Consider the following 25,855-nt stretch of genomic DNA (forward strand, 5'->3'; position numbering starts at 1 on the left):
CTGGCAAAGGTCAAGAGTTACTCTTGGCTTTGCCCTCAGAAATTACTCCTGGGGCCGGAGAGATAGCCTGGAGGGAGGGCGTTTGCCTTGCATGCGAAAGGATGGTGGTTCAATTCCCAGGATCCTACATGGCATCCCATATGGTCCTCTGAGCCTGTCAGTAGTCAATTTCTGAGTGTAGAGCCAGGGAGTAACCCCTGAGAAATACTGGTTGGGCCCAAAGACAGAGAAAGAAGAGAAAGAAAGAAAGAAAGAAAGAAAGAAAGAAAGAAAGAAAGAAAGAAAGAAAGAAAGAAAGAAAGAAAAGAAAGAAAGAAAAGAAAGAAAAGAAAGAAAGAAAGAAAGAAAAGAAAGAGGAAGAAGGAAGGAAGGAAGGAAGGAAGGAAGGAAGGAAGGGAAAGGAAGGAAGGAAGGAAGGAAGGAAGGAAGGAAGGAAAGAAAGAAAGAAAGAAAGAAAGAAAGAAAGAAAGAAAAGAAAGAAAGAAAGAAAGAAAGAAAGAAAGAAAGAAAGAAAGAAAGAAAGAAAGAAAAAGAGAGAGAGAAAAAGAGAGAAAAGAAAAGAACGGGCTCGTGAGGTGGCACTAGAGGGTAAGGTGTCTGCCTTGCAAGCGCTAGCCAAGGAAGGACCACAGTTCAATCCCCCAGTGTCCCATAATGGTCCCCCCAAGCCAGGGGCAATTTCTGAGCGCTTAGCCAGGAGTAAGCCAGGAGTAACCCCTGAGCATCAAACGGGTGTGGCCAGGAAAAAAAAAAAAGAAAAGAAATTACTCAATTACTCCTGACATTATTCAGGAAACTATCGAGGATACCAGGATCAATTCTGGATCAGCTGCATGCAATCCCAGAGTCCTACCCACTGTACTCTCTCTCCAGACTCTTGCCGTATACTCTTTTTTTAAACTTCTTATAATGTTCTTTATTTAAGCACCATGATTAACAAACCATGTTTGTAGTTGGATTGAAGTTATACAAAGAACATCCCCCCTTCCCCAGTGCAACCTTCTGGCCACCAGTGTCACCCATCTCCCTCCTCCCCTCCTCCCTGCCTGTGCTTTCTATTTCGCTCCTTCACTACCATTACTATGATAGTTGTTAGTGTAGCTATTTCTCTAACTGAACTCACCACTTCATTATAATGGGCCGATCCTTCCAGCTCTCATCTCAATTGTTTCTGGATATTATTACAATATCTTTTTTATTTATTTATTTTTTGGATCACTCCCGGCTGTGCTTCGGGGTTCCTCCTGACCTCTATGCTCAGAAATCGCTCCTGGCAGGCTCGGGGGATCACATGGGATGCCGGATTCGAACCACCATCCTTCTGCATGCAAGGCAAAACGCCCTACCTCCACACTATCTCTCCCGGCCCCTCTTTTATTTTTCTTAAATCCCAGGTTTAGTGAGATTATTCTGTGTCTGTCTCTCTCCTTATTTCACTCAGCATATAGTTTTTTCCATGTCCATCCATGTATAGAAAAATTTCCTGACTTCATTTTTTTCCTGACGGCGGCATAGTATTTTATTGTGTATATATACCACAGTTTCTTTAGTCCTTCATCTGTTGTTTTTTTTTTAAAGCATCAAACAATGGTCATTTATAACCATGGTTTTTATATATATGTAAATATAATATAAATATTATAAAAATATATTATAAAATTATATTATTATAAAATATAATTATAAAATTATATAAATATAATATATGTGGTAAAACCATGGTTATAAATAATTTTTGTTGTTCTTTTTTTTTGGTTTTTTGGGCCACACTCGGCATTGCTCAGGGGTTTACTCCTGGCTGTCTGCTCAGAAATAGCTCCTGGCAGGCACGGGGGACCATATGGGACGCTGGGATTCGAACCAACCACCTTAGGGTTCCTGCGTCAGCTGCTTGCAAGGCAAACGCTGCTGTGCTATCTCTCCGGGCCCCCCTAATTTTTGTATCTACAGAATTTTTCTGTATTCTATAAAGGATATTTCCAAAGATTGTAGTCAAATTTTTGAACTATAAATAAATTCAAATGTGAATCACTATCATTTCAAATTAAATTTTGGTCTTGTAGACCTTTGTGTCACCACTCTCATTGTATTAACGCCAGAGTTGAGAGAGGTTGATTCTAGCACATCTAACCATCCCCCTCCAAGTGCAGAAAAAGATAGCTGGAAATTACCCCCAGCCCAATAGATTAGGGGCCGGGCATGTGATCAGAAACCATCCAATTGGGAAGTCTTTGCTTTTGTTTACTGACCGAAGGTAGGGAAAGTTGACTCTGTTCTTTTGATTTTTGGGTCACACCCGGCAGCGCTCAGGGTGGTTACTCCTGGCTCTATGCTCAGAAATCGCCCCTGGCAGGCACAGGAGAACATATGGGATGGACCATATAGGATGCCTGGATTGAATCGCCTACCTTCTGCATGCAAGGCAAACGCTTTAGCTCCATGCTATCTCTCCGGCCCCTCTGTTCTTTTTGAACTGTAAGGATTTGAGTCCTAAAATTTGAGGTAAGAACACTCATAGACAAACCATGAAAGCTCTGATCAACAACAGCCTGTCCTCTGGCTGCAGGTTGCAATTATATAACTTTGTGCTTATGTCATTAGGTAGCCCATATTTCCTTGGTTGATTGGCCTTTCTTTTGATAGAAAAGCCTGAAAACTATGAGCTCAAAAGGCTTTTTACAATTCTGCAGGATCCTTGCTTGTGTACATTTCCACTTCACGGAAGAGAGAACTGAATCACACTGGTGGTTTAAACAGCTTGGTATAGGTTCTCACGAGTTGTGCCAGTAAATGAGAGAGAGAAAGAATTCAGACAATAGGTAGCCTGGCTCATTCCCAATATTGTACCTGGAAAACCATTTTGGAACAAAAGTTAAATTGTCAAAAAAAAAAAAAAAAAAAAAAAGGGGGATAGTTGCCTTTAAAAATCCACAAAGAGCAATGGTTTTCTTCCCCTCTCCCCTCATACCACTATCAGCTATTGTAAATTTGGACATGAGATTTAGAAGAGCCCTGATTCTGTTTTAGGTCCATTGAGTAAATGCCATAGTCTCTTGGGCCCAGGGCATGATTAGGTAATTGATGTAACATGGTGAAATGAAATGTGTACTGAGGCTGTCCAGAGGAGACTGACCGCCCTACCACTGGACTTTGGGCAGCAGTAATGGGCCTGAGATAGCACAGCCCCAGAGAACAAGCCTGGGAAGGGGGTGGGGGGGCTCCTGGACTGAGAACTGAACACTGAGCACTGAAAAAAGCTCTTTTTTAAATTATTCCTTTTTTTCTTTGCTAACCCAATGGGTTCAGTGTGTTGTCATTTGCATTGAAAAGGTTTTATTTTTGCTTTTTCTGGGATTCAGATCAGCTGTGATCAAGGCAAGCGCCTTACTCATTGTGCTATCTCCTCAGCCTTAGAAAGGTTTTTAAAATTACATATGTATAATAGTTTATATATTATAAATATATATGCTAGACATGGAACTCAGGACTTCAAACGTGCATGATAAGTACTCTTCGGCTCACCCACTTCCCTAGTAGCCCTGACTTTTTAAGTTTCTTACTGTTTGTGTTTCTTATTTTTGGGCTATACCTGGCTCTGTGCTCAGAAATTATTCCTGGTGGGGTTTGGGGGACGATATGGGATGTCAGGGGATCAAACCTGGCAGGCGAAAGGTCTACTGGCCTTGTAAGTTCTATGGCTCCAGTCCCTCTTTAAACTTCTTAAAATCCTTTAATTGTTTTGGGTTGTTTTTTTCTTTTTTTCTTTTTTGGTTTTTGGGGACACACCCAGCAGCCCTCAAGGGTTACTCCCTGGCTCTGCTTTCAGAAAATTACCTCCTGACATGCTTGGGGTGAGAAAAGAGAACTAATATGGGGATGCCTGAGATTGAACCAGGTGGGCCACGTGCAAGGCAAAATGCCCCACCTGCTGTGCTATCAGCTCTGGGCCCCCTTAGAACCCTTTAAAAAAGTAAATTCTTTTTTTTTTTTTTTTTTGACCACACCCCCGGCAGGTGCTCAGGGGTTACTCCTGGCTGTCTGCTCAGAAATAGCTCCTGGCAGGCACAGGGGACCATCTATGGGACACTGGGATTCGAACCAACCACCCTTTGGTCTGGATCGGCTGCTTGCAAGGCAAACACCACTGTGCTATCTCTCCGGGCCCCGTAAATTCTTTTTTTGTTGTTGTTCTGTTTTTGGATCACACTCAGTGGTGCTCAGGGGTTACTCCTGGCTTTGTGCTCAGAAATCATATTTGGCAGGCTTGGGGACCATATAGGATGCCGGAAATCAAACCCTGGTCTCAGGTGGCCTGCATACAAAAGCAAATGCCCTACTGCTGTGCTATCTCTCCAGCCCCTAAAAAAGAAATTCTTAACCTTAGCCTTATACAATAGAACAGTAAGATCAGTGAAGACAAGAGTTTGTCTGCATGTTGTTCACTATTGAATCTCCCACAGCCTGGGGAGTCTGGCACATCTTAAACACAACTGCAGTACAGTCTGTTCCTGAGTCCAGAGTTGGAAAGGCTGGTTTCAATTGCTAGTGCAGCTCCTATGCCGACCACATCTTCACCCTCTTGCAGAAAGGTTGCTAGAACAGATTTGGAAATCATTAGAAAATCACTGATGTGGTCCCTGCACTCCTCACAGACACAGAATCCTTGGGGATTGCCATAGTGTTTCGTATTCTTTTTTAGGAGGGTGTTTGCTCTGTTTTTCTCTTTTTTGGTGACCACACCAGCAGTACTCAGGATTTACTCTCCTGGTGGGGCTTATGGAATTTTAAGAGATAATGGGATCAAACCTGGATCAGCTGCATGCAGGCATTCTACCCACTGATCTCTCCAGCCCCAATGGCAAGATAAAATCTAAAACTACAGTAAACCTGTGTTGGGGATTGAACCCTGGCTGGATACATGTAAAGTTAGGGCCCCACTTAAAGTTAGGCTGCACTCCTTCTCTGGTCCAAAATTACTCTTCTATTAAGAAACAGCTTTGGGCTGAAGAGATAGCATGGAGGTAAGGTGTTTGCCTTGCATGCAGAAGGACGGTGGTTCAAATCCCAGTATCCCATAGGGTCCCCCGAGCCTGCCAGGAGCGATTTCTGAGTGTAGAGCCAGGAGTAACCCCTGAGTACTGCCGGGTGTGACCCAAAAACCAAAACCAAAAAAGAAAAAGAAAGAAAGAAAGGGGGGCCGGGTAGGTGGCGCTGGAGGTAAGGTGTCTGCCTTGCAAGCGCTAGCCAAGGAAAGTGACCGCGGTTCGAATCCCCCGGCGTCCCATATGGTCTCCCAAGCCAGGGGCGATTTCTGAGCACATAGCCTCAGGAGTAACCCCCTGAGCGTCAAACGGGTGTTGGCCCAAAAAACCAAAAAAAAAAAAAAAAAAAAAAAAAAAAAAAAAAAAAAAAAAAAGAAAGAAAGAAAGAAAGAAAGATAAGAAAGAAAGAAAGAAAGAAAGAAAGAGAAAGAAAAGAAAAGAAATGAAAGAAAGAAGGAAAGAAGGAAGGAATGAGAAGGAAAGGAAGGAAAGGAAGGAAGGAAGGGAGGAAGGAAGGAAGGAAGGAAGAAGAAGGAAGGAGGGGAAAGGAGGGGGAAGGAGGGAAGGAGGGAAGGAGGGAGGGAGGGAGGGATGGGAGGAGGGAGGGAGGGAAGGAGGAAGGTAAGGAAGGAAGGAAGGAAGGAAGGAAGGAAGGAAGGAAGGAAGGAAGGAAGGAAGGAAGGAAGGAAGGAAGGAAGAAACCTGCCCTGCTTTATGTCCAGGACACAAAATGATTATGTAACATGAGTGGCTCGGCTATCTTTAACTGGGAATATTGATTATCCTGGCCTTACTGGTGGGCCAGCAGAGCAGCACTCCATAAAGAAGCAGAAGTGGGCAGGGAGAGCCTGGCATGAGCTGGCACAGAGGCAGAAGTAAATTGCACAAAGTACTTCTCCCTCCCAGCATGCTCACTTCTTTTTTTTTTTTTTTTTTTGGTTTTTCGCCTACACCCAGTGACACTCAGGGGTTACTCCTGGCTATGGCTCAGAAATCGCTCCTGGCTTAGGGGACCAAATGGGACACAGAGGGATCGAGCCATCCTAGGTTAGCCATGTGCATGGCAAACACCCTACTGCTGCGCCACTGCTCCAGCCCCAGCATGCTCACTTCTTGCTCTCCACAGTACATCTGAGATGGCTTTATCAGAAAGGGTAAATAAATTCCCCAGGGGATTTCCAACAGTGATTCCCAAAAAGAGAGATGAGTTCATCTGGCTGGTTAGTATAATGGACATTATTAGTCTGTGTGGCCCAGTAGATATTTTCCTATTTATAATGTTATCCTCGGGAGGGGAAGAAGTGATAGCATAGTAGAAAAGGTGCTTCTCTTGCATGTGACCAACCAGGGTTCGATCCTCAGGATCCCAGATAGTTCCTCCAGCAGCTCTAGGAGTGATTACTTAGTAGTCAGGAATCTCACCCTCAGCACTGCTACAAAAAGAAAAAAAAAATGTAACCCTCTCAAAAGAAGTCATTTTGGGGACTGGAGTGATAGCACAGAATTAAGGCATTTGCCTTGCACAGGGCTAACACAGGATGGACCCTGGTTCAAATCCCAGCATCCCATATAGTCCCCGGAGCCTGCCAGGAGCAACATCTGAGCACAGAGCACAGAGAGCACAGTCCTGAGCGTCGCTTGGTGTGACCCAAAACCAAACAAACAAAATAATGAAGTCATTTTTCTGCACTCCCCAGAAAAATATAGTATTTTCCTTGGGGGCTGGAGAAAATATAGTTGGTAGGGCCCTTGCCTTGCATGCAGCCAGCCCAGGTTCAGTCACCAGCTCTACAGAGCCAACACCACTGGGTGTGGCCCCAAAACAAATCAAGATAAAAATGTAATCCTTAACTCTCCTCTGGACCCTGTGATCACTAACACAGATCAGCCTAGTGGACTGGATCAGGTAGAATAACACAAAATCAGGTAGCAAAACACAAAAGGGTAAAGGTTAAGAGACTTAAGCCAAGGGGTGTTAACTTTCTCCAGGCTGAGCAGGCTCCAACAGAGCATGCAGAGCTGATGAACAGAGTCAAGATCCAGCTTCTTTTTGTTTGGGAGACACACCCACCGTTGCTCAGAGTTTAGTCATCTGTGCTCAGGGATCCCTCCTGGCAGGGCTCAGGGCACCATATGGGGTATTGGTGATCAGCCACAGGTAAGCAAGCACCCAGCTATTGTGCTATCGTTCCAAATTCCAGCTTCTTAGACAAACAGGAAGAAAGGCCCATGTTCAAGGCTTGGCATTATAAAGTGTATGGGTTGGCATGACTGTGTCACTGGGAGGAAGAGCTGATTGGAAAGGGAACAAAGGGAAGGGGAGAGAATTCGGGGGAGGCTTTAGATTCCTGATCTAATTGTAGGAGTCTGGGGCCGGAGAGATAGCACAGCAGTGTTTGCCTTGCAAGCAGCCTATCCAGTACCTAAGGTGGTTGGTTTGAATCCCAGAGTCCCATGTCCCATATGGTCCCCCGTGCCTGCCAGGAGCTGTTTCTGAACAGATAGCCAGGAGTAACCCCTGAGCACCGCCGGGTATGGCCCCCCAAATAATAACAATAACAACAACAACAATAATAATAATTGTAGGGATCCTCAAATTACTGCCTGTATGCCATAGGCGACCTCCCCTAGGACATTTATCCTGCCAGCCAGGTGTTTTTGCCACCTCTGCTTGTCCCACTAAGTGTGCTAGTGTGTGTGGGGTGTGGGCCTCAATTCCTACTCCCCTCCTCTCTTTCTCTGGACCTCTCAGTCTCAGGTAGGGGTCTTCAAACTACTAAAAGCAGGCTTGTATTTCACATTAAAATACTGGTAAGTTTGTTAATACTGGTAACTTGTTCTTCATTTTATTTATTTATTGATTGATTGATTTTTGGGCCACACCTGGCTGCACTCAGGGGTTACTCCTGGCTCTGCGCTCAGAGATCACTCCTGGCAGGCTCGGAACCATATGGGATGCCAGAGATTGAACCCAGGTTGGCCCAGGTTGGCTGCCTGCAAGCAAATGCCCTATCGCTGTGCTATCACTCTGGCCCCTGTTCTTCATCTTTTTTTAAATATTGTATTTGTTCTTTTTTCTTTCTTTACTTGAAAATAATCTTTTTTTTGTTTTGTTTTGTTTTGTTTTTGTTTTTGGGCCACACCCAGCAGTGCTCAGGGGTTACTCTTAGCTGTCTGCTCAGAAATAGCTCCTGGCAGGCACGGGGGACCCTATGGGACACTGGGATTCGAACCAACCACCTTTGGTCCTGGATCAGCTGCTTGCAAGGCAAACACCACTGTGCTATCACTCCGGGCCCTTGAAAATAATCTTATGTGAAGTGTGCATAGGAATTTGTTCATAGTTTTTTCTTTAACTATAGTCCAGCCCTCCAACGATATAAAGGACAGTGAACTGGACCCCTGTTTAAGAAGTTTAAGGATCCTGGGGCCTGAGCGATAGCACAGCAATAAGGCATTTGTCTTGCACACAGCCAACACAGGATGGACCCCGGTTTGAATCCCGCCATCCTAAATGGTTCCTTGAGCCTGCCAGGAGCGACTTCTGAGCACAGAGCCAGGAGTAACTCCTGAGCACTGCCAAGTGACCCAAAAACCAAAACCAACCAACCAATCATCTAACTAACTAACTAACTAACTAACTAACTAACTAACTAAATAAATAAATAAATAAATAGTTTAAGAATTCTGGGGCCGGGGCTGGGCAGTGGCGCTAAAGGTAAGGTGCCTGCCTTGCCTGCGCTAGCCTTGGACGGACCGTGGTTCGATCCTCCGGTGTCCCATATGGTCCCCCAAGCCAGGAGCAACTTCTGAGTGCATAGCCAGGAGTAACCCCTGAGTGTTACCGGGTGTGGCCCAAAAACCAAAAAAAAAAAAAAAAAAAAAAAAGAAATCTGGGGCCGGAGAGATAGCACAGTGATAGGACATTTGCCTTGTAAGCCGCCAACTCAGGAACGAGGTGGTTCTAATCCCGGCATCCATACAGTCCCCTGAGCCTGCCAGGAGCGATTTCTGAGCACAGAGCCAGAAGTAACCCTGAGTGCTGCCTGCTGGGTGTGACCCAAAAAAACAAAGTTTAAGGATCCCTGGTCTAAAAGCAGATCTATCCTCATAGCTTTCAAAGACAAGAAATGGCAAACTTCCCTCATGCCAAGTTTGAATTGGTTGTCTGCATCTTTTGGGGGAGTTTAAGGTGTTATAAACAGTACAGCCCACAATTTGCAAGAGCGGATATAGGGGATCTGGAGAAAGGATGCCTGAGAGACTATTAATTTTTACTTTATTACGTTGGTGCATAAAAATATTAACCCACCATTGGCTAAAGGTGGAGTCAGAATTACAAAAGGGTCTTTAGATTTCAGAAAAGGGGGAAATGTTACTCCACCCTGGATTTAGGTGTAGCTACCTGAGACCCACCCATTTCTGGGAGGGGTCTTGGGAACTGAATATTAGGTGTGACCTTACCTGCTAGACCCCGCCCATTCCTGGGAGGGGTCTTGGAATAGGTAGATAAACCCTGGAGCCAGGGGATTAGCGCTCTGCCCTGCTCAGCGCTCTGGTTTTTGGGTGTTGGCCTCTTTTGGTCTTTGACCAGGATGGGGGTCAAAGGAAGATGGCTGAAAGGAATTAAGATGCAGGGCTAGCGAAGTATGGCTGTGCTTGAAAGGTTATGATAGAGACCACACATGTGGTGGATAGGGATGAATAAAGCTGATGCTTCCTGATGCCTGCCTGTGAGTGAGTTCAATTCCCGTCGCTGGGCCTGGGACCCGCTGGATGGATGGGGGTTGCGAAGCCACGTGGCCTGGGATGCTATCCACCTCCATCCAGCCCCATCGTTAATTATTTAATTCAACAAGAGACCTCTTAAAAGATATGGAGGGGCCAGAGCATAGCAGGTAGGGTGCTTGCCTTGCATGTAGCTGTACAGAGTTTGATTCCTGGCATCCCCTAAGGTCCCTCAAGCCCACCAGTGGTGATTCCTGAGCCCAGAGCCAGGAATAACCCCTGAACACTGCCAGGTGTGACTCCAAAAACAAAAAAAAAAATAATTTTTAAAAAAAGAACAGATTTAGGGATGAAGTGATAGCACAGTGGCAGGGCATTTGCTTTGCATGCGACCGACCCAGGACAGACCAGGATTTGATTCCCGGTATCCCATATGGTCCCCTGAGTCTGCCAAGAATGATCTCTGAGTGCAGAGCCAGGATTAACCCCTGAGCGTTGCTGGGTGTGTCCCAAAACAAAAACAAAACTAGAACAGATTTGAAGGCTTTGACTAGTTGAGGCAAAGAACTACACTGTAGGATGAGATCTTTGACATCATTCAGGTGGAGCCAGAGAGATCACACTGGGATAAAGTGTTGGCCTTGCATGTGGCCAATCCCAGTTTGATCCCCAGCACTGCACGTGGTCCCCTGAACACTGTTGAGAGAACACAAGCCTGGAGGAGACCCTGAATACCACCAGACATGACTCAAATAGTCCCCTCTTTAAATCCAGGCGTGGGGTCAGGGAAGTGGTTCAACAGTAGAACACTTGCTGTGTATTTGTGAGACTTCAATCCTCCACACTAAAAAAAAAATGTTTAATGGTTTTCACCATGTGCTTCTTCCTCCTTCCCTGTCAGGCCAGACTCTGATTAGAAGAGCAAGTTATACCAATCAGGGTGGCAAAAACAGAGGCAGACACTGGGGCTACACAATGGTTCAACAATATGTTTGTTGTTTTTTTGTGTGTGTGGTTTTTGGGTCACACCCGGCAGTGCTCAGGGGTTTTTCCTGGCTCCGTGCTCAGAAATTGCTCCTGGCATGCACAGGGGACCATATGGGACGCCGGGATTCGAACCGATGACCTTCTGCATGAAAGGTAAATGCCTTACCTCCATGCTATCTCTCCGGCCCCCAACAATATGTTTTTCATGCTGTTTTTGTTGTTGTTGTTTGGGTCACACCTGGCAGCGCTCAGGGGTTACTCCTGGCTCTATGTTCAGAAATTGCTCCTGGCAGGATCAGGGGACCATATGAGATGCCGGGATTCAAACCACCAACCTTCTGCATACAAGGCAAATGCCCTCCCTCCATGGAATCTCTCTGGCCCCTAGGTTTTTTGTTTTTCATTTTTGAACTCACACCCAGTAATGTTTAGGACTTACTCTTGAGATTGTGTTCGGGGATCATTCCAGATGGACTAAGGGGACCGGATAGGGTGCTGCGAATTAAGCTTTAGGGCGGGAGCAATAGCACAGTGGTAGGGTATTTGCCTTATATGCGGCCGACCTGGGACAGATCTGGGTTCGATCCCTGGCATCCCATATGGTCCCTCAAGTCTGCACTGAGTGCAGTGCCAGGTAATTTCTGAGCGCTGCTAGGTGTAGCCTAAAAACAAAACAAAACAAAACAAAAAAAAAACAAACAAGCAAAAAGTCTCAGCCTGCTGAGTGCAAGGCAAAAATGCCCTACCTTCTCTACTCATTTTCTGGCTTCATGTTCTTCCTGTTAGAAGCTATTCTGGCCACCATTCTTCCTGGTACCCAATCAATCTCATGTTTACTTCAAGTTAGCAGTGCCTATTCAATCACCTGGCAGAGGGAAGGCACTTAATTTGCACATGGCTAATCCCAGTTCATTGCTGGGCACTACATAGAGTCAGTCCCCCAGTCACCGCCAGGACTGACCCCTGAACATACCAATAGTAAACCTTAAGCGTTGCTGGGGGTGTCCCAAATAAAAAAATCAAACATATACACAGGTTAAAAAAAAAAAGTCAGTTATCTGATAATCAGAATACTAACTTCAGAATTTTTTTTTTTTGGGTCACACCCGGCGGTGCTCAGGGGTTACTCCTGGCTGTCTGCTCAGAAATAACTCCTGGCAGGCACGGGGGACCATATGGGACACCAGGATTCGAACCAACCACCTTAGGTTCTGGATCAGCTGCTTACAAGGCAAGCACCGCTGTGCTATCTCTCCGGGCCCATAACTTCAGAACTTTTTCAACATGGATGAATTAATTCATATTTGGGGGCCAGAGAGATAGTACAACAGATAGGCACTTGCCTTGCATAAGGCCACCCAGAATTCATTCCTTGGTACCACATATGGTTTCCTAAGCCCTGCCAGGCATGATCTCTGAATGCAGAACTAAGAATAAGTTCTGAGTAGTGCTGGGAGTAGCCCACAAACAAAGGACAAAAACAACAAAAATCCAAATTCAGAGCATTTTCACTCCCCCCTTTTATTGCACTACTTTCTACTTTTTTTCTACTAGTTCTTTATACTTTTACAAACTCTAAGAAACATTAATCTAATTAGTAAACTGAGGGAAAATTAAAATTAGGGACTCATACATTAAAACTGTAAGAGCCAGAGCAAAAGTACATTGGTAGGGCATTTGCCTTGCATGCAGCCGACCTGGGACCTATCCAGGTTTGATCCCGTCATCCCATATACTCCCCCAAGTCTGCCAGAAGCAATTTCTGAGCACAGAGCCAGGAGTAACCCTGAGCACCATTGGGTGTAGCTAAAAAAGAAAACAAAAACAAAAATAGAGATTGAGCTCCCATATTACACAACAATAATGTTCCTGGCATTATTGGGATTTAAAAACACAGTGTAGGGGCCGGCGCGGTGGAGCTAGAGGTAAGGTGTCTGCTTTGCTAGTGCTAGCCTAGGACGAACCGCGGTTCGATCCTCTGGTGTCCCATATGGTCCCCCAAGCCAGGAGAGACTTCTGAGTGCATAGCCAAGAGTAACCCCTGACCGTTACTGGTGTGGCCCAAAAACCAAAATAAATAAATAAATAGATAAATAAATAAAAACACAGTGTAGAAAAGCCTTTTGCGGGCCAGAGAGATAGCATGGAGGTAAGGCGTTTGCCTTGCATGTAGAAGGAAGGTGGTTTGAATCCCGACATTCCATTGGTCCCCTGAGTCTGCCAGGAGTGATTTCTGAGCATAGAGCCAGGAGTAACACCTGAGCGCTGCCAGGTGTGACCCAAAAACCAAAAACCAAAAACCAAAAAAAAAAAAAAAAAGCGTTTTGCACGTGTATGTTCCCTGCAGCACTATTCACAATAGCCAGAATCTGGAAACAACCCAAGTGCTCGAGAACAGAGGAGTGGATAAATAAATAATGGTAAATCTACACAATGAAATACTATACAGCTGTTAGATGTAAAATAAATCCCAATGCCATATTTCCAAGTCTGGGTGAGCTGGTCTGAAGCAGGGTCAGTATTAATAATGTGTGTGAATTAATAAAACAAGTCCGTCAGCAGAGAATCATGGAGTCAGGTCGCTTCTAGCCTTGTGATCTCTCTGCACCTGCCAAACCGACATTTCTTTATTTACTCATTAAACTTCATTCAGGAGGGAGAAGGTCAAGTGAGAGACAAAAGTACCTATCCAGGTGAACTTTTACAAATCAAAGTGCTTGGTGAAGGCCGGAGAGATAGCACAGCGGTAGGGCGTTTACCTTGCATGCGCTCACCTAGGATGGACCGAAGTTCGATCCCCCGGTGTCCCATATGGTCCCCCCGCCAGGAGCAATTTCTGAGTGCATAGCCAGGAGTTACCCTGAGTGTGTGCCCCCCAAAAAAAACCCCAAATTTTTTATAAAAGATACAAGAATGGAGCCGGGAGAGATAGCACAGCGGCATTTGCCTTGCAAGCAGCTGATCCAGGACCAAAGGTGATTGGTTCGAATCTCGGTGTCCCATATAGTCCCCCGTGCCTTCCAGGAGCTATTTCTGAGCAGACAGCCAGGAGTAACCCCTGAGCAACGCTGGGTGTGGCCCAAAAACCAAAAGAAAAAGAAAAAAAAAATACAAGAATGGGGCCAGAGAGATAGCATGGAGGTAGGGTATTTGCCTTGCATGTCAAAGGATGGTGGTTCAATCCTGGAATCCCATATGGTCGTCCGAGCCTGCCAGGAGCGATTTCTATTTTCTTTTTTTCTTTTCTTTTCTTTTTTCTTTTTTTTTTTGGTTTTTGGATCACACCCAGAAGTGCTCAGGGGTTCCTCCTGGCTCCATGCTCAGAAATTGCTCCTGGCAGGCACGGGGGACCATATGGAATGCCAGGATTTGAACCAATGACCTTCTGCATGAAAGGCAAACGCCTTACCTCCATGCTATCTCTCCAGCCCCGCCAGGAGCGATTTCTAAGCGTGGAGCAATGAGTAACCCCTGAGTGCTGCTGACCCTCCCCCCCAAAAAGATACAAGAACATTATATGTTTCTCCAGAACTGTACAAACTAACATTAAACTACTAGAATTAGATACATAATTATCTATTTGCAGTGAGACATAGAAAGGACGAGTATCTATTAAGATCTATACAAGTATAACATACAGTTTAACCAGCAATATAATGACTGATGGCACATAGGATCAAGAGAGTGGCCTAAAGCAAAGGTAACTTTTGGAGGTTATCTAGGCTCAGGATATTCTAAAAGCAGCTTCTCTCCTCAGTTGGGCTTTGGCTGGGCTTGGTTTCTTCATTTCCACCTTATGCGTTAGGCTGCTGAGGTCACTTGGGACAGAAAGGCCTTCAGTACCTGGGCTGGAATCTGGGTGGGGTGACCGCTCATCTCCCTGCTGTTGTTAGTCCCCCTCCAATGAGTCTGTCTCTTTGGCTTCTACCCCATCAGTGATCTTGATAAACTGCTGCATGTTGGGGGGGTTAGGGTCTTTGCACAAAGTGCCTCCAGCAGAAGAAAGGCAGTGGGTGTTGGTATCTGGGACACTGCCTAAACCAACACCCACTGCCTTTCTCCCTCCCTCCCTCCCTCCCTCCCTCCTCCCTCCCCTCCCTCCCTCCCTCCCTCCCTCCCTTCCTTCCTTCCTTCCTTCCTTCCTTCCTTCCTTCCTTCCTTCCTTCTTCCTTCCTTCCTTCCTTCCTTCCTTCCTTCCTTTCTCTCTTTCTTCTTTCTTTCTTTCTTTCTTCTTTGTTTTGTTTTTTGGGTCACACCAGCAGCACTCAGGGTTACGCCTGGCTCTATGCTCAGAAAGAGCTCCTGGCAGGCCGAGGGGACCATATGGGATGCCAGGATTCGAACCACTGACCTTTTGCCTACAAAGCAAATGCCTTATTTGCTATCTTTTTGCTATTCCATGCTATCTCTCCAGCCCCACCCCTCTCTCCTTTCATGACATCAAACTCCACAGTCTCCCCATCTCCATGCTGCACAGAAACTTCCTAGGATTGTTTCTTTTTCTTTTTTTGTTTTGGTTTTTGGGTCACACCTGGCAGAGCTCAGGGGTTACTCCTGGCTCTATGCTCAGAAATCGCTCCTGGTAGGCTCGTGGGGACCCTATGGGATGCCAGGATTCGAACCACCATCCTTCTGCATGAAAGGCAAACGCCTTACCTCCATGCTATCTCTCCCGCCCCACCTCTCTCTCCTTTCATGACATCAAACTCCACAATCTTCCCCTCTCCAATGCTGCACAGAAACTTCCTAGGATTGTGGGCCCGGAGAGATAGCACAGCGGCGTTTGTCTTGCAAGCAGCCGATCCAGGACCAAAGGTGGTTGGTTCGAATCCCGGTGTCCCATATGGTCCCCCGTGCCTGCCAGGAGTTATTGGGGCCGGTGAGGTGGCGCTAGAGGTAAGGTGTCTGCCTTGCAAGCGCTAGCCAAGGAAGGACCTCGGTTCAATCTCCCGGCGTCCCATATGGTCCCCCCAAGCCAGGGGCAATTTCTGAGCGCGTAGCCAGGAGTAACCCCTGAGCATCAAACGGGTGTGGCCCGAAAAACCAAAAAAAAAAAAAAAAGGATTGTTTCTTTTAATAGTCCAGTGAACAAAGATGTCTTCTTTGGTGTCATTTCTGTTGATAAATCCATCACCATTCTGGATGTTGAACCATTTGACAGTGCCCCAGGGCTTGGATTGCCAGCATTGGCTTGTCCATTTGACTCCAGTCTTGGGGTGCAGGGGTATCTCTGGTTGAGCTGTTTTTAGACGCTGAGTCTGCAGAGGAGAAAATGGGAGTCTTTCTGGTTGAGTGCCAGTAGTGAACGATAAATAATTACCTCTGAAGGCCTATAGATCAAGAACTCATCACCACTGGGAAGGCACCTCTTCCCTCTTGAGACATGTGTGCCAGAGAATCTCTAGGGAGCCTGGCAATGCAATCTAAAATGAGAAATGCAGGTAGATAGATCAGAGCAACATGAAGCCATTCAGAACAGGGGCCATATGCACCCATGATCCAATATGACTCAGCACATTCAGTCCAGCTCAAGGGGGTCATTATGGTGATTATCCACCAGAGGGTCAAGTCACTCACCAGTACTGGGGTTCTAATGGGTTCCTGGGTTCCTGTTTGAATATCAGATGTAAAATAAATCCCCATGCTTTGTTTTCAATCTAGGATGAGATGGTCTGAAGCAGGGTCAGAATTAATAATGAGGGCCGAAACAATAGCACAGTAGTAGGGCATTTGCCTTGCACACAGTCAACTCTGGATGAATTTAGGTTCGATTCCCAGCATCCCATATGATCCCCGAAGCCTGTCAGGAGCTACTTCTGAGTACAGAGCCAGGATTAACCCTGAGCATGGCCGGGTGTGACCCAAAACCAAACCAAAACAAAAAAATTATTAATAATGTGCATGAATTAGAACCCGGAGAGATAGCACAGCGGCGTTTGCCTAGCAAGCAGCTGATCCAGGACCAAAGGTGGTTGGTTCGAATCCCGGTGTCCCATATGGTCCCCCGTGCCTGCCAGGAGCTATTTCTGAGCAGACAGCCAGGAGTAACTCCTGAGCACTGCCGGGTGTGGCCCCCCCCCAAAAAAAAAGTGCATGAATTAATAAATCAAGCCAGTTAGGAGAGAATCATGAAGTTAGACCTCATGGTCTTTCTGCTTCTGCCAAACCAACCTTTATTTATTCATTAAACTTCAATCAGGAGGGGAAGGGTCAAGTGAAAGACAAAAGTACCTAACCAGGTGGGCTTTTTTTGTTTGTTTGTTTGCTTGTTTTATGTTAACACTGTGCAGTGTTCAAGGGCTATTCCTGGCTCTGCACTCAGAAATCACTCCTGGCAGGCATGGGGGACCATATGGTATGCTGGGATTCAAATCACTGTCCTGAATCAGCTGCATGCAAGGCAAATGCCCTACCTCTGTGCTATTTCTTTTTTTCTTCTTTTTTTTTAAGTTTGACACATTTTACTTGCAGCTTAGAATCTTGTTAATCAGCACAATAAGGTGCAAAAACATTCCAAGGGCCCCACCTGGGTTAGGGCATGTTTAGATCCCCACTTAGGGGATCCCAACCCCAACCAATTTGCCAATTTGCATGCAAAACAAAGCAACGTCTGGGGGTTCCATCCACCCCCCAATTCACGCCTCTGTGCTATTTCTCAGGCCCCTCTCGGTGGACATTTTTTTGGTTTTTGGGTCACACCTGGCAGCACTCAGGGGTTACTCCTGGCTCTATGCTCAGAAATCGCTTCTGGCAGGCACGGGGACCTTATGCGCTGCCAGAATTAGAACCACCGTCCTTCTGCATGCAAAGAAAATGCCTTACCTCCATGCTATCTATCTCTCCGGCCCCTCTAGGTGGACTTTTACAAGTAAAAGTGCTTGGTGAAAAGAAAGAGGAAGTTGTCCTCACAAAAGCAGAGTTTAAATAACAGGAAAAATAAAGTTATGAAATTTGCTTATACATGAATGGATGTAGAATATTTATACAGAGTGAAATGAATCAGAGGAAAAGAAACAGACATAGAATAATTACACACATTTGTGGGATAGTTTAAAATTAACGATAGTACGGGGACTAGAGAGATAGCATGGAGGTAGGACATTTGCCTTGCATGCAGAAGGATGGTGGTTCGAATCCAGGCATCCCATATGGTCTCCTGAGCCTGCCAGGAGCAATTTTTGAGCATAGAGCCAGGCGTAACCCTTGAACGCAGTCAGGTATGACGCAAAAAGTAAAACAAAACAAAAGATAAAGATAGGATGATAATAATACCCCAAAACAATAGAAACAATGGCTAGGAGGACTAGTTCATGGTAGGAAGCTTGCCACAAAGAGTGGGGAGTGCAGAAAAAGGACCAGTATGACAATGATAGCTGGAAATGATCATTCTGGAAGAGAATAGGATGCTGAAAGGAGGTAAATTGTAAACCAGTGTCTGAAAGTGAAAAGAAGAGAAGAATGAAGAAGAAGAAGAAGAAGAAGAAGAAGAAGAAGAAGAAGAAGAAGAAGAAGAAGAAGAGAAGAAGAAGAAGAAGAAGAAGAAGAGAAGAAGAAGAAGAAGAAGAAGAAAAAAGAAGAAGAGAAGAAGAGGAAAAAGGAGGAGGAGGAGAAGGAGGAGAAGGAGAAGGAGAAGGAAAAAAGAGGAGGAGGAGGAGAAGAAGAAGGAAAAAAGAAGAAAGAGAAGAAGAAGAAGAAGAAGAAGAAGAGAAGAAGAAGAAGAGAAGAGAAGAGAAGAAGAGAAGAAGAAGAAGAAGAAGAAGAAGAGAAGAAGAAGGAGAAGAAGAAGGAGAAGAAGGAGGAGAAGGAAAAAAGGAGGAGAAGGAAAAAAGGAGGAGGAAGAAGGAAGGAGAAAGGAGAAGGAGGAGAAGGAGAAAGAAGGAGAAGGAGAAAAAAGAAGAAGAAGGGGGCCCAGAGAGATAGCACAGCGGCGTTTGCCTTGCAAGCAGCTAATCCAGGACCAAAGGTGGTTGGTTCGAATCCCGGTGTCCCATATGGTCCTCCATGCCTGCCAGGAGCTATTTCTGAGCAAACAGCCAGGAGTAACCCCTGAGCACCGCCAGGTGTGGCCCAAAAACCAAAAATAAATAAATAAATAAATAAGAAGAAGAAGTAGAAAAAGGAAAAGAGAAGGAGGAGGAGGGAGGAGGAGGAAAAAGAGAAGAAAAATGTCATATAGATGGGGGCAAGTTGGGGGTAGAAAACTGGGGCCATTGGTGGCAGAAAATGTACACTGGTGAAGGGTGTTGGACACTGTATGACTGAAACTCAATTATGAACAACTTTTTTTTTTTTTTTTTGGGTCACACCTGACAGCGCTCAGGAGTTACTCCTGGCTCTACGCTCAGAAATCGCCCCTGGCAGGCACCGGGGACCATATGGGATGCCGGGATTGGAACCACCGTACTTTTGCATGGATGGCAAACACCTTACCTCTATGCTATCTCGCTGGCCCCAGAAGTGATTTCTGAGTGCAGACCCAGGAGTAACCCCTGAGCACTGCTGGGAATGGCCAAAAAAAAAGTTGGGCCCGGAGAAATAGCACAGCGGCGTTTGCCTTGCAAGCAGCCGATCCAGGACCAAAGGTGGTTGGCTCGAATCCCGGTGTCCCATATGGTACCCCGTGCCTGCCAGGAGCTATTTCTGAGCAGAGAGCCAGAAGTAACCCCTGAGCAAGGTCGGGTGTGGCCAAAAAAACAAAAAACAAAAACAAACAAACAAACAAAAAAGTTATTTTACAAAAACCCAAACAAAAAAATTGACATGCCTGTTGGAGCAGTTAAAATCTAAAACACTGACATTATCAAACACTGGCAAGAATGTGTACTGGGAGAAATTTATTTGGAGGAGGTCACACCCGGCGGTGCTCAGTAGTTACTCCTGGCTCTGAGCTCAGAAATTGTTCCTGGCAGACTCGGGGGACCATATAGGATGCCGGGAATCGAATCAGTGTCCGTCCAGGGTTGGTCCTGTGCAAGGCAAACACCCTACTACTGTGCTATCTCTCCGGCCCCAGGAATGTTTTTTGAATGTGGAGGCACTCACAGCTGTGCCCAGGAGATCAAGTGGTGGCTAAGATTGAACTCACTGCTCAGAATACTCAAAGCAGGTGCCCCAACCCTTTGGACAATCTACCCACGAAAAAGAATTCTTTCCTTTGGTAGCACCTCCATAGTGATGCTGGTGGATACGTAGGCTACATCCAGTAGCTCTAGGGAGGTCAGGCAGTACGGGAGAGAGGGACCCCAAGTATGCCAGACATGTACTCTGCTGAGTCATCTCTCTGGCCCAGAAACTCTTACTCATTGCTGGTTAGAGCAATGAGAACGTGGTGCATCTACTTTGGAAAACAATTTAGTATATTGCTTTTTGTTTTGTTTTGTTTTTAAGGTTGTTCGTTTTTTTGCTTATGATTGAACTCAGAACCTCACATAGGTAAAGCAAAAGTTTTTTTGTTTTTTTTTTTTTGTGTGTGTGGGGATAGGTTTGAGCTACACCCAGCGGCATTCAGGGGTTACTCTGGGCTCTGTGCTCAGAAATCACTCCTGGAAAGCTTGGAAGACCAAATGGGGTGCTGGGGATCAAACCTAATCCGTCCTGGGTCAGCCACATGCAAAGAAAACACCCGCTGTGCTATTGCTCTGGCCCCAGGTAAGGCAAAAAAGTTCACCACTGAGTTACATACTGGTCTAGTTTCATAATCTCTTACATAATATTTCCCATACAATCCAACAGTTGTGTTCATAGGCATTTACTCAAAGAAAACTTATTTCTACACAAAAAACTATACACAAATATTTTATACACAAATATTTATAGTAACTTTTGTTTGCTTCCAGATGTTGGCAATCAAACAAGATTTCATTCAATACGTGACTATATATAAACAAATTGGGATATATTTTAGAGACACCACAGAACTTATTCCAAAAGAATTAGAAGGTGACTACCAGCTCACAAAAGGATGGTATTCTGGGGCCGGGAAGGTAGCGCTAGAGGTAAGGTGTCTGCCTTGCAAGCGCTAGCCAAGGAAAGGACCACGGTTCGATCCCCCGGCGTCCCATATGGTCCCCCCAAGCCTGGGGCGATTTCTGAGCACATAGCCAGGAGTAACCCCTGAGCATCAAACGAGTGTGGCCCAAAAACCAAAAACCAAAAAAAAAAAAAAAAAAAGGATGGTATTCTTGGTCCAGAGTGATAGAACAGCAGTAGGGCATTTGCCTTGTAAGCTGCCAATCCAGGACGGGCCTGGGTTTGATCCCCAGCATCCGTATGGTCCCCAAGCCTGCCAGGAATGATTTCTGAGCACAGAGCCAGGAGTAACCCTGAGGGTTGCTGGATATGGCCCCAAAACAAAACAAATAAAAAGACCCAAACAACTAAATGATGATATTCTGGGAAAGGCAAACCTACAGAAACTATAGAGATGGTTGGAATGTAATTCAGTGCTAGAACACTTGCTCACACATATAAGGTGTTATTATAATCGATGATCTATTAATGCATTAGCATTAACTAAAGTCCACAAATTCTATTAAAGCTCCCTCTTTTGTTGTTGCTATTTTGCCAATATGGTGGTACTCAGGGACTATCCTGATGGAAGCAGGCGACCAGATGCAAGGGTTGGGATCTAATCTCAGGGTCAGCCACATGCAAAATAAGAGTCTTAATTCTTTTTTTTTGTTTGTTTGTTTATTTGTTTTTGGGGTCACACCCAGCAGCACTCAGGGGTTACTCCTGGCTCTGTGCTCAGAAGTCCCTGGCAGACTCGGAGGAACATATGGGATGCTGGGATTTGAACCACCGTCTTTCTGCATGAAAGGCAAACCTCCATGCTATCTCTCCGGCCCCGAGTCTTAATTCTTGTACTTATCTCTCGAACCCCCTGCATTCACTCTGTACTGTATAGTGTATGGGCTTTGACAAATATATAATGTCATGTAGTCACCATAACACTACCATTTTATTCATCTGTTCTTCCCTGCTTCCTGCCAAAGGAAAGAGAGAAAAAAAATCACCTGTTCATCAGGGGGAGGCAGGGGTCTGGGAGAAGATTTGTGGGAGAAATTTCAGATGGAGATTGCTCACAGGGCTGACTGCCGACTTGGCAGGTGATTCAGTCCCTGGAAACCTTTTGATTTCCCAAGCACAGAACCAGAAAATATCCTTAAGCACTGCCCAAAAAAAACAATAATCATAGGTCAATATTGATCCCTTAGTTATAGCAAATATACCACAATAACAGAATATTCTAATAGGAAAAAGGGAGGGTGATTGAGGGACTAGATGGGAAACTTCTTCCTACTCAAATTTCTGTGAACTGCTAAAAAAAGAAAAGGCCATTCATTAAAAACATGCTGCAAACCACAGCACCAAACCTTTCATCTTTCTTTACGTTAAGACCTATTTTGCAATGAGATGGATATTTTATTCATGCATGTTCTCCTTAAATTGTTCACTGATGTTTCTTATATGCCAGATTACTGTTTTGTAAAGTATTGACACATTGAAGCATGCAATGCCCATCTGTTATCCTACCACCTAAAAGCATCAGAAAAAAAAACTTTAGGTGTTCAAAAGCTGTCAAATGGGGCCAAAGAGATAGCACAGAGGTAGGGTGTTTGCCTTACATGAAGAAGGACAGTGGTTCGAATCCTGGCATCCCATATGGTCCCCTGAGCCTTCCAGGAACGTAGAGCCAGGAGTAACCCCTTGACTGCTGCTGGGTGTGACCCAAAAACAAAACCAAAACCAACCAAACAAAAAAAGGCTGTCAAATGTAGAGTATTGGCCACAACTTTTCAGATTTGACAGGTTAAGTTTGTCCAGTTGGTTACAACCATGTTCCAAGCAGCTAGATGAGCCAGCAACCCAAACAGTGCAAATGTTTCCCTCTATCGTACCATGCTTAAAAAGGCAGTTTGTCACATGATATTAAGATGTGTACTCAAGACTTGAGATCAAACACATTTAACATTCATAACAGAGTCAATCAAGGACACGGTGAAGCAAACCCTTAGGGTGGAGACTGGCTGTTCCGACTTTGATCCATTTTTGAGGTGTCCCTTTCTGCAAGATAAATGCTAAAGGATTATGTACTAATAATACTATGCTTCTTTCTTGTTTTTGCTTTGGGGCCACACCTGGCTGGGCTAAACTGAGCACTTACTCCTGACTCTGCAATCACTTAGGCCACTCCTGGTGGTGCTTGAGGGACCATATGAGGTGTCAGGGTTCAAATCAGGTCCACCATGTGCAAAATAAGCTCTCTACCTCGCTCTGCCCAACCTCTATTTATGGTTTTGTTTTGGGGCCACACCCAGTGGTGCTCAGAAATTCCTCCTAGTGGGTGGTGCACGGGTGGACCTTATGGGATGCTGGGGATCGAACCCAGGACAGGTGCAAGAAGCAAGGCAAAGTGCCCTACCCGCTGTACTATCGCTCCAGCCCCCCACAACGGATAAATTTTTTAAAAGTTTCTCTGCTACCCTAAGGCCCCATGAGCATGGAAGGGGGCAGTGCCCTAGCATCTCCTCCCAGGCCCCAAATCCTGTGTGTGTGTGTGTGTGTGTGTGTGTGTGTGTGTGTTTGTTTTTAGATTATTTTTTCCTCCCCCAGAAATTGAATACTTTTAAGAAACATGTTTATGACTTAAATGTTGGAAAAACTGAAAAGGAATCACCTTTGAATATTTTCACCCAAATTGATTTTCAAGATTAGTTTTTATTTTCAGCAATTTGCCATGTGCCAGGCTATGTGACTTTCCTGGTATTCAGTGGTGACGAGAGGGTTGATCATGAGCAAATTTTGCGATGGTGCGGGAAATGCTAATTATCTACTTTTGTCCGATTAATTAACCCAAATCCTATTTCTAGGGGATCCTGCTACACTGCCCAGAATTGCCCAGGGAATCAAACGCTTGTGCTTGAACTAACAGCGGGAAAGGTGGGGAAGGGAAGGATGGGACGGTGGGAAGAGGGAAAACCCTGAGCTCCCTAGAAGGCCGCCTACCAGGAAGATTTGCAAACCTGTCAATTGCTTTGTAAATGGCACCGGCCAGGAATTTATAGAATCAGAAAGGGAAAAGCATTGGAATTCTGCTGGAAGAGCCCCATTGGCTTCCAAACTGAATCCAGCTCCTAGAGAAAATACGGTATAGGGGGGCCGGAATGGTGGCACAGAGGTAAGGCGTTTGCCTTGCACGCAGACAACACAGGACGGACTTGGTTCGAATCCCGGCATGCCATATGATTGCCAGAGCCTGCCAGGAGCGACTTATGAATGCAGAACCAGGAGTAGCCCCTGAGCACCACCAGGTGTGACCCCAAAACAAAAACAAACAAACAAACAAAAATACGGTACAAAGAAACAGGCCGTCGGGACTACAAGGGGGAAATAAAAAGATTCTGCGCAGGTGCTCAGGGACTCAACCAGCACTTGGATGCGAGTGCGCAGGCGCGCAGGGACTCAGCCGGCCACTTGGTTTCGAGTGCGCAAGCGCGCAGTGGACTCAGCCGGCCACTTGGTGCGAGTGCACAGGCGCGCAGGGAACTCAGCCGGCTACTTGTATTCGAGTGCGCAGGCGCGCACATCCTTGTTGGGTGGGGCTCTCGACTCACCCCCCCCCCCCCGCTCGGAGAGAGAGACCGTGGGGCGCGAGGGCGGGGCGCGATGATGGCATCGCGTAAGGAGCTGGTGGGAAGACCCGGATCTTGCGGTGACCCAGTGGCCTAATGGATAAGGCATCAGCCTCCGGAGCTGGGGATTGTGGGTTCGAGTCCCATCTGGGTCGTGCCGAGTTTAGTTTTGGTGGCCAGCCGGACGAGGAGGGGTGTTGGCCTCAAGAAGTCAGATTTGTCAATGGGACGATTGCACCTTCTCTTCCCGGTGGTCTCTGGAAAGTTGGATTTAAATTAGGAAATGCATTTCTGTGTTTTAAAGATACTGCTAGGGAAAGCATGCAGTGGGAGCTGGGACATAGTAGGGAAAAGGGTGGTTTGCTCATTTCATTTCTTTTGTAAACATATTCTTATGAAAGCAAAATGCTGACTGGACAGCATCACCTCTTGTTGTTTTTTTTTTTTTTGTTTTTGTTTTTGTTTTTAGCTTTCAGGCTGCATCTCCTGCTGAGCATTTTCAAAATATTTTCATGTAATTTTTTCAAAATAAATTTTCAAAGTATTTTCAAAATCTTCTCCTCTCTCCCTGTACCAAGAGGGTCTGTGAGCAGTTCCAAACAGCGCTGGCTTCTAGAAAAAACAAGTGTACAAAAATAAAATAAAACAAAAAAGAAAAAGAACAAGTGTACCAAATAGGATAAGGATCATTTATTTTTTTCTGTCCCCAGGCTATTAAGAATAACAAACCGTTATTCTTGCAAGGCAAATGCCCTACCCGCTGTTTTACTGCTCTCCCTCCACCCCCACTGCAGCCTGATTCTTTTTGTTTGTTTGTTTGTTTGTTCATTTTGGTTTAGGGGGGCCACACTGGGAGGCACTCAGGGGTTCCTCCTGGCTCTGCACTCAGAAATCACTCCTGGCATTGTGTGTGTGTGTGTGTGTGTGTGTGTGTGTGTGTGTGTGTGCTTTGCAAATGAATGCAATAAGAAAAAAATATAGTTTAACCCTTTTCCCTTGGTTCAGTTGACTAGCTGGAAAAGTTTAAACATTTTTTTGCAAATTTGTAAAAGAAATATCAGTGAATTAATTCCTACCCTTAAAAAAAAAAAAAAAGAAAGCTAAACCAGGGCCGGAGAGATAGCACAATGGTGGGGTGTTTGCCTTGCAAGCGGCCAACCCAAAAAGGATGGTGGTTCGAATCCTGACATTCCATATGGTCCCCTGAGCCTGTAGGGGCAATTTTTGAGTGCAGAGCCAGGAGTAACCCCTGAATGTCGCTAGGTGTAACCCAAAAACAAGGAAGGAAAGGGAAGGGAAGGGAAGGGAAGGGAAAGAAAGAGGAAGGGAGGGAGGGAGGAAGGAAGGAAGGAAGGAAGGAAGGAAGGAAGGAAGGAAGGAAGGAAGGAAGGAAGGAAGGAAGGAAGGAAGGAGGGAAGGAAGGAGGGAAGGAAGGAAGGAAGGAAGGAAGGAGGGAAGGAAGGA

General features: G+C 45.6%; 1 non-coding gene across 1 annotated transcript; it reads left to right on the top strand.

The window, feature by feature from the left end:
- Positions 1-24,473: 24,473 nt before the first annotated feature.
- On the top strand, positions 24,474-24,546 carry TRNAR-CCG (transfer RNA arginine (anticodon CCG)). The gene has a single exon. It is a non-coding gene; the product is annotated as a tRNA-Arg (tRNA).
- Positions 24,547-25,855: the final 1,309 nt, after the last annotated feature.

The sequence above is a fragment of the Suncus etruscus genome, chromosome 1 (assembly GCF_024139225.1).
Source record: "Suncus etruscus isolate mSunEtr1 chromosome 1, mSunEtr1.pri.cur, whole genome shotgun sequence".
In the NCBI taxonomy this organism is placed as follows: domain Eukaryota; kingdom Metazoa; phylum Chordata; class Mammalia; order Eulipotyphla; family Soricidae; genus Suncus; species Suncus etruscus.